General features: G+C 46.8%; 1 non-coding gene across 1 annotated transcript; it reads right to left on the bottom strand.

Annotated features, from left to right (window-relative positions):
* Positions 1-455: 455 nt before the first annotated feature.
* Positions 456-593, bottom strand: LOC119929341. Its single transcript, XR_005451469.1, has one exon. It is a non-coding gene; the product is annotated as a small nucleolar RNA SNORA7 (small nucleolar RNA).
* Positions 594-8132: the final 7539 nt, after the last annotated feature.

Raw genomic sequence — 8132 nt, 5'->3', positions numbered from 1 at the left:
TAGAGTTAAAGCTATAAGCACATCATTAACAAAATAAATAGAATAGTAAATATGTACAAGTAGAGTAATAAATCTGTACAAATAGAGATGAGGAAATGGAAGCTCCAAGAAGTTAAGTGACTTGCCCAAGGCCACACAGTAGCAGATGGCAGAACCAGGACTTGAATCCTGACCCCCTGACTCCTGGGATTGTGCTCTTTCCACTAGGTCTTGCAGTATTTCTGAAAGGACAATCACAAGGCTTGTCGAGTCTTAAGCTGTCGAGTCGTTTCCGACCCATAGCGGCTCTCTCCCGGAATGCCCAACCTCCATCTGCAATCATTCTGGGAGTGTATCCATAGAGTTCTCTTGGTAAAAATATGGAAATGGCTTACCATTGCCTTCTGCAAAGTAAACTTGAGTCTCCACCCTCGACTCTCTGCTGTGCTGCGGCTGCCCAGCTCAGGTGAGTTTTGACTTGTAGCAGGTTGCCTTCCACTCACTAGCCGCTGCCAAAGATAGGAATGGAATGGACAGGCCTCTGCTTGACTCTCCCTTCTGTAGCCGAGACTGGTAGAGTACTGGAAACTCTCCAGGGATGATCCTGAGAGGGGAATAATAATAATAATAATGGCATTTATTAAGCACTTACTATGCGCAAAGCACTGTTAGTGCTGGGGAGGCTACAAGGTGATCAGGTTGTCCCACGGGGGGACTCACAGTCTTAATCCCCATTTTACAGATGGGATAATTGAAACACAGAGAAGTTAAGGGACTTGGTCAAAGTCACACAGCTGACAATTGGCGGAGCAGGATTTGAACCCATGACCTCTGACTCCAATGGCCATGCTCTTTCCACTGAGCCATGCTGCTTCTCTAAGCATAAAGTAACAGAGTTCTAACAGTCCATCAGTGGTATTTGTTGAGCACTTGTGTACAAAGCAAGTAAGCACTAAGCTCTTGGGAGAGTGCAATACAATAGAGTTGGTAAAGACTATCCTTACCCTCAAGTATCTTACACTCTAACATTTCCATAGTGGTGAAATAACATATTCTTTTAGTCCCAAATTGATGGCAAAATCATAGGTCTGACAAGACAATGCCTCAAGACTCCAAATGCAGTTGTTTTTTCATTCAGGATAGGCTGATATAACTGTGCTATGGAACTGAAGATGAAACTAGTATCTTAATTCTCCAACTAATGATATAAGCCTCGCTGTGTTCTTCATGTGGAAGGATCTGATGAATGTGCTGTTGCAAATGAGTTTCACAAATCATTGTCCTTTCTTTCCCAAAGCCCTCCCTCTGATGGTTTTCCCGACTAGTTCTTATATTTATCTCAGTAAATTAAAGGAATCATTTCTTTGGGGACAGAGATACTTGAGAGGTTAACACTGATTTGTTTCATCCCTTTGCCATTCAACGTAATTTAGATAAATATATTAATATTCAGGTCATCAAAAGCCTTTGGCTGTCATTGATTCTGTAGCCTGTGACAGAATTTAGTGACGTGGCCAATTTAGCTTTTTAAAATTGACATATAGTGCTATTGGTACTCGATTGTACCTTTTTTCTGGAAAAGCCTCATCATATGAAGTGGCTTTGAGATGTGCTGAAAATGAAAAACAGAGGTTGAAATATTTTTACATCAGGCACTGTGAATTCTGTGAACATGCAGTACATTAGGGGCAGACATTTGGTGTTTTTTCTGGACCATCATAGGAGATTATTGGCCACAGATTTATCAGGGACTAATGTCAATTTGGGCCGGTAAACTCCAGAAGCACTGCAGAAAATTCCCTTATCTTTGGATTTTTGTGTGAAAAATATATTGTAGTTTGCTTGTATTGCAGTGTGGCTAAAACCTCAAAGGTCTTCTTACGTAGAAAGAAAATTGTTGTGACACTTTTCTGTTTTAATAATACTCAAGTTGAGTGATTTTGTTTGTTTTTTTCTGAAGCCAATGCCTTGTTTCATACGGTATTTGTTAGATGATCGAAGAGAGTTTGGGGAGCTTCTAGTTAGAAGCTAAAATAAATAAACCTGGCCCACCAAAAAGGGTACCTGCGCATGTTCAACATTGAAAATATTCTGCATTTTGTGCTGTACCTGTTTCTGCTGAACAATGATGTTATTTGGCCCTGAAGGGAGATTTCTGAAGCGAGCCAGAGAATGTCTTCCATTTCCCTGGCCTTGGGGGAGAAACACTGCTCAGAGCAGGTGAAAGCAGTAGAGAGGCCAGGTCCAACCAAGCTCCATTCATTCATTCAATCGTATTTATTGAGCGCTTACTGTGTGCAGAGCACTGTACTAAGCAAAGCTGTACCAACAACAACAGTGGCAGCAGTTAATCGATCAGTCAATCAAACGATCAATCAGTGGTATTTACTGCGGTCTTACTTTATGCAGAGCACTGTACTAAGTGCTTGAGAGAATACAGTACAGTTGGGAGACGGGGTTCCCTGCTTCTAAGGAGCTTACAGTCTAAGGCAGACATTAAAACACCTCACAGCTAGGAGAAGCAACGGAGTATAAGGATATGTACCCAATTGAAGAGAAGCAGCATGGCCTAGTGGATAGAGCTGCGGCTGGGAGGCAGGAGGTCATGGGTTCTAATCCCAGCCCCGCCACTTGTCTCCTGTGTGACCTTGGGCAAGACGTTTCACTTCCCTGTGCCTCAGTTCCCTCGTCTGGAAAATAGGGATTAAAACTGTGTGCCCTATGTGGGACAGAGACTGTGTCCAACCCAATTATCTTGTTTCTACCCCAGCTCTTAGAACAGTGCCTGGCATGTAGTAAGTGCTTAATAAATACCATAATCATTCATTATTATTATTATTAAGTGATGTGGGGATGGGATGATAAGTAATAACATAATAATTATAATAATATAATTATTATAAGTGCTTAAGGTGTGGGACTAAATTCATGGAAGAGGCATATAGAGTGGAGGGGTGAGAACTTAATCTGGGAAGGCTTGCTGGAGGTGGCACCGCAAGGACTATGACCATGATTATAATGATGATGATGATCATGATCATCATCAATCGTATTTATTGAGCGCTTACTATGTGCAGAGCACTGTACTAAGTGCTTGGGAAGTACAAATTGGCAACACATAGAGACAGTCCCTACCCAACAGTGGGCTCACAGTCTAAAAGGGGGAGACAGAGAACAAAACCAAGCATACCAACAAAATAAAATAAATAGGATAGATATGCACAAGTAAAATAAATAAATAAATAGAGTAATAAATATGTACAACCATATATACATATATACAGGTGCTGTGGGGAAGGGAAGGAGGTAAGATGGGGGGATGGAGAGGGGGATGAGGGGGAGAGGAAGGAAGGGGCTCAGTCTGGGAAGGCCTCCTGGAGGAGGTGAGCTCTCAGTAGGGCCTTGAAGGGAGAAAGAGAGCTAGCTTGGAGGATGGGCAGAGGGAGGGCATTCCAGGCCCGGGCGATGACGTGGGCTGGGGGTCGATGGCGGGACAGGCGAGAACGAGGTACGGTGAGGAGATTAGCGGCAGAGGAGCGGAGGGTGCGGGCTGGGCTGGAGAAGGAGAGAAGGGAGGTGAGGTAGGAGGGGGCGAGGTGATGGACAGCCTTGAAGCCCAGGGTGAGGAGTTTCTGCCTGATGTGCAGATTGATTGGTAGCCACTGGAGATTTTTGAGGAGGGGAGTAATATGCCCAGAGCGTTTCTGGACAAAGATAATCCGGGCAGCAGCATGAAGTATGGATTGAAGTGGAGAGAGACACGAGGATGGGAGATCAGAGAGAAGGCTGATGCAGTAGTCCAGACGGGATAGGATGAGAGCTTGAACAAGCAGGGTAGCGGTATGGATGGAGAGGAAAGGGCGGATCTTGGCAATGTTGCGGAGCTGAGACCGGCAGGTTTTGGTGGCGGCTTGGATGTGAGGGGTGAATGAGAGAGCGGAGTCGAGGATGACACCAAGATTGCGGGCTTGTGAGACAGGAAGGATGGTAGTGCCATCAACAGAGATGGGAAAGGCAGGGAGAGGGCAAGGTTTGGGAGGAAAGACAAGGAGTTCAGTCTTCGACATGTTGAGCTTTAGGTGGCGGGCAGACACCCAGATGGAGATGTCCTGAAGGCAGGAGGAGATGCAAGCCTGGAGAGAGGGGGAGAGAGCAGGGGCAGAGATGGAGATCTGGGTGTCATCAGCGTAGAGATGATAGTTGAAGCCGTGGGAGCGAATGAGGTCACCAAGGGAGTGCGTGTAGATCGAGAACAGAAGGGGACCAAGCACTGAACCTTGGGGAACCCCCACAGTAAGAGGATGGGAGGGGGAGGAGGGGCCTGCAAAAGAGACTGAAAATGAACGACCAGAGAGATAAGAAGAGAACCAGGAGAGGACGGAGTCTGTGAAGCCAAGGTCAGATAGCGTGTTGAGAAGGGAGTGGTCCACAGGGTCGAAGGCAGCTGAGAGGTCGAGGAGGATTAGGACAGAGTAAGAGCCATTGGCTTTGGCAAGCAGGAGGTCATTGGTGACCTTTGAGAGGGCAGTTTCCGTGGAATGTAGGGGACGGAAGCCAGACTGGAGGGGGTCGAGGAGAGAGTTGTTGTTGAAGAATTCTAGGCAGCGCGTGTAGACAACTCATTCAAGGAGTTTGGAAAGGAATGGTAGGAGGGATATGGGGCGATAACTGGAAGGAGAAGTGGGGTCAAGAGAGGGTTTTTTTAGGATGGGAGAGACATGGGCATGTTTGAAGGCAGAGGGGAAGGAACCAGTGGAGAGTGCGCGGTTGAAGATGGAAGTTAAGGAGGGGAGAAGGGATGGAGCGAGAGATTTCATGAGATGAGAGGGAATGGGGTCAGAAGCACAGGTGGCCGGAGTAGAACTTGAGAGGAGGGAGGAGAGCTCCTCTGAGGATATTGCTGGGAAGGATGGGAGAGTAGCAGAGAGTGTTGAGAGCCGGGGGGTTGGAGAAAGGGGGGAAGTGACTTTGGGGAGGTTGGACCTGATGGATTTAATTATTATTATCAGTGCTCAGAGGTAGAATAATGCTAATAAAACATTATCAGGGTCACATCTCCTCCAAGAGACCTTTTCCAATTAAGCCCAGCTCCCTCTCCATTCTGAGTCATCTAGGCACTTCCATCTGTGACCTTTAGACATTCGATATTCGCCCCACCCCGCTGTACTTGTGTACACATCTTTAAATTATTTATTATGAATTACTCATTTATTCATATTAATGTCTTTCTCCACCTCTAGACTGTAAACTCGTTATGGGCAGGGAATGTGTCTGCTAATTCCGCTGTATTGTAGTCTCCCAAGCTCTTAATACAGTGCTCTGCACATAGTAAGCACTCAGTAAATACAATTGATTGATATTATAAATTACTTATTTATATTAATGTCTGCCTTCCCACTCTAGACTATAAGTTCATTGTGAGCAGGGAACATATTCATTCATTCACTCAATCATATTTATTGAGCATTTTACTGTGTGCAGAGCACTGTACTAAGCACTTGGGAGAGCACAATTCAACAATAGATACATTCCCTGCCCACAACGAGCTTACAATCTAGAGGTGGGGAGACAGACATGAGTACAAATAAATAAGTTACAGATATGTACATAAGTTCTATGGGGTTGGGAGGGGGGGAAGAACAAAGGGACCAAGTCCAGTAGACACAGAAGGGAGTGAGAGAAGAGAAAAGGAGGGGCTTAGTCTGGGAAGTCTTCTTGGAGAAGATGTGCCTTCAATTAGGCTTTGAAGAGGGTCAAAGTAATTGTCTGTCATATTTGAGGAGGGAGGGCATTCCAGGCCAGAGGCAAGATGTGGAGAGATATGTGAGAAGAGGCACACTGAGAAGGTTAGCATTAGAGAAGCCAAGTGTGTGGGCTGGATTATAGGAGAGTAGCAAGGTGAGATAAGAGGGGGGCAAGACAATGGAATGTTTTAAAGGTAATGGTGAGAAGTTACTGTGGACCACCTCCTTCTCCTCAACACGCTATGCAACCTTGGCTTCACAGACTTTGTCCTCTCCTGGTTCTCCTCTTATCTCTCCGGCTGTTCATTCTCAGTCTCTTTTGTGGGCTCCTCCTCCCCCTCCCATCCCCTTACTGTAGGGGTTCCTCAAGGGTCAGTTCTTGGTCCCCATCTGTTCTCTATCTACACTCACTCCCTTGGTGAACTCATTCGCTCCCACGGCTTCACTATCATCTCTACGCTGATGACACCCAAATCTACATCTCTGCCCCTGCTCTCTCTCCTTCCCTCCAGGCTCATATCTCCTCCTGCCTTCAGGACATCTCCATCTGGATGACTGCCCGCCATCCTCACCCTGGGCTTCAAGGCTCGCCATCACCTCACCTCCCTTCTCTCCTTCTACAGCCCAGCCCGCACCCTCCGCTCCTCTGCCGCTAATCTCCTCACCGTACCTCGTTCTCGCCTGTCCCGCCATCGACCCCCAGCCCACGTCATCGCCCGGGCCTGGAATGCCCTCCCTCTGCCCATCCTCCAAGCTAGCTCTCTTCCTCCCTTCAAGGCCCTACTGAGAGCTCACCTCCTCCAGGAGGCCTTCCCAGACTGAGCCCCTTCCTTCCTCTCCCCGTCGTCCCCCTCTCCATCCCCCCATCTTACCTCCTTCCCTTCCCCACAGCACCTGTATATATGTATATATGTTTGTACATATTTATTACCTTATTTATTTATTTATTTATTTATTTTACTTGTACATATCTATTCTATTTATTTTATTTTGTTAGTATGTTTGGTTTTGTTCTCTGTCTCCCCCTTTTAGACTGTGAGCCCACTGTTGGGTAGGGACTGTCTCTATATGTTGCCAACTTGTAATTCCCAAGTGCTTAGTACAGTGCTCTGCACAAAGTAAGCACTCAATAAATACGATTGATTGATTGATTGATTGATTGATCGATCTAAAACTCAACATGTCCAAGACTGAACTCCTTATCTTCCCTCCCAAACCCTGTCCTCTCCCTGACCTTCCCATCACTGTTGACGGCACTACCATCCTTCCCGTCTCACAAGCCCACAAACATGGTGCCATCCTAGACTCCTCTTGCTCGTTCACCCCTCACATCCAATCCGTCACCAAAATCTGCCGGTCTCACCTCCGCAACATCGCCAAGATCCGCGGTTTCCTCTCCATCCAAACTGCTACCCTGCTGGTTCAATCTCTCACCCTATCCCGACTGGATTGCTGCATCAGCCTCCTCTCCAATCTCCTATCCTCCTGTCTCTCCCCACTTCAATCCATACTTCACGCCGCTGCCTGGATCGTCTTTGTGCAGAAATTATCTGGGCATGTTACTCCCCTCCTTGAAAATCTCCAGTGGCTACCAATCAACCTACGCATCAGGCAGAAACTCCTCACCCTCGGCGTCAAGGCTGTCCATCACCTCGCCCCCTCCTACCTCACCTCCCTTCTCTCCTTCTACAGCCCAGCCCGAACCTCCGCTCCTCCGCCGCTAATCTCCTCACCGTGCCTTGTTCTCGCCTGTCCCGCCGTCAACCCCTGGCCCACGTCATCCCCCTGGCCTGGAATGCCCTCCCTCCACACATCCGCCAAGCTAGCTCTCTTCCTCCATTCATAGCCCTACTGAGAGCTTACCTCCTCCAGGAGGCCTTCCCAGACTGAGCCCCCTCCTTCTTCTCCCCCTCCCCCCATCCCCCTACCTTACCTCCTTCCCCTCCCCACAGCACCTGTATATATGTATACATGTTTGTACATATTTATTACTCTATTTATTTATTTTACTTGTACATATTTATTCTATTTATTTTATTTTGTTAATATGTTTTGTTTGTTGTCTGTCTCCCCCTTCTAGACTGTGAGCCCGCTGTTGGGTAGGGACCGTCTCTGTATGTTGCCAACTTGTACTTCCCAAGCGCTTAGTACAGTGCTGTGCACACAGTAAGTGCTCAATAAATACGATTGAATGAATGAATGAATGAATGAATGAATGAAGTTTTTGATGCAGAGGTTAATGGGCAACCACTAGGGTTTTTTGAGGAGCAGGGTGACATGTCCTGAATGTTTTTCTGCTAACCCTGTTGTGTACTACTCTCCTAAGCACACAGTACAGTACTGTGCACATAAGTGCTCAATAAATGCCATCAATGATGATGATGATGATGGTGAGGCTGCTCTGTCCTG

The sequence above is a fragment of the Tachyglossus aculeatus genome, chromosome 5 (assembly GCF_015852505.1).
Source record: "Tachyglossus aculeatus isolate mTacAcu1 chromosome 5, mTacAcu1.pri, whole genome shotgun sequence".
Lineage (NCBI taxonomy): Eukaryota > Metazoa > Chordata > Mammalia > Monotremata > Tachyglossidae > Tachyglossus > Tachyglossus aculeatus.
This window is presented reverse-complemented; position numbering and strand designations above follow the sequence as displayed.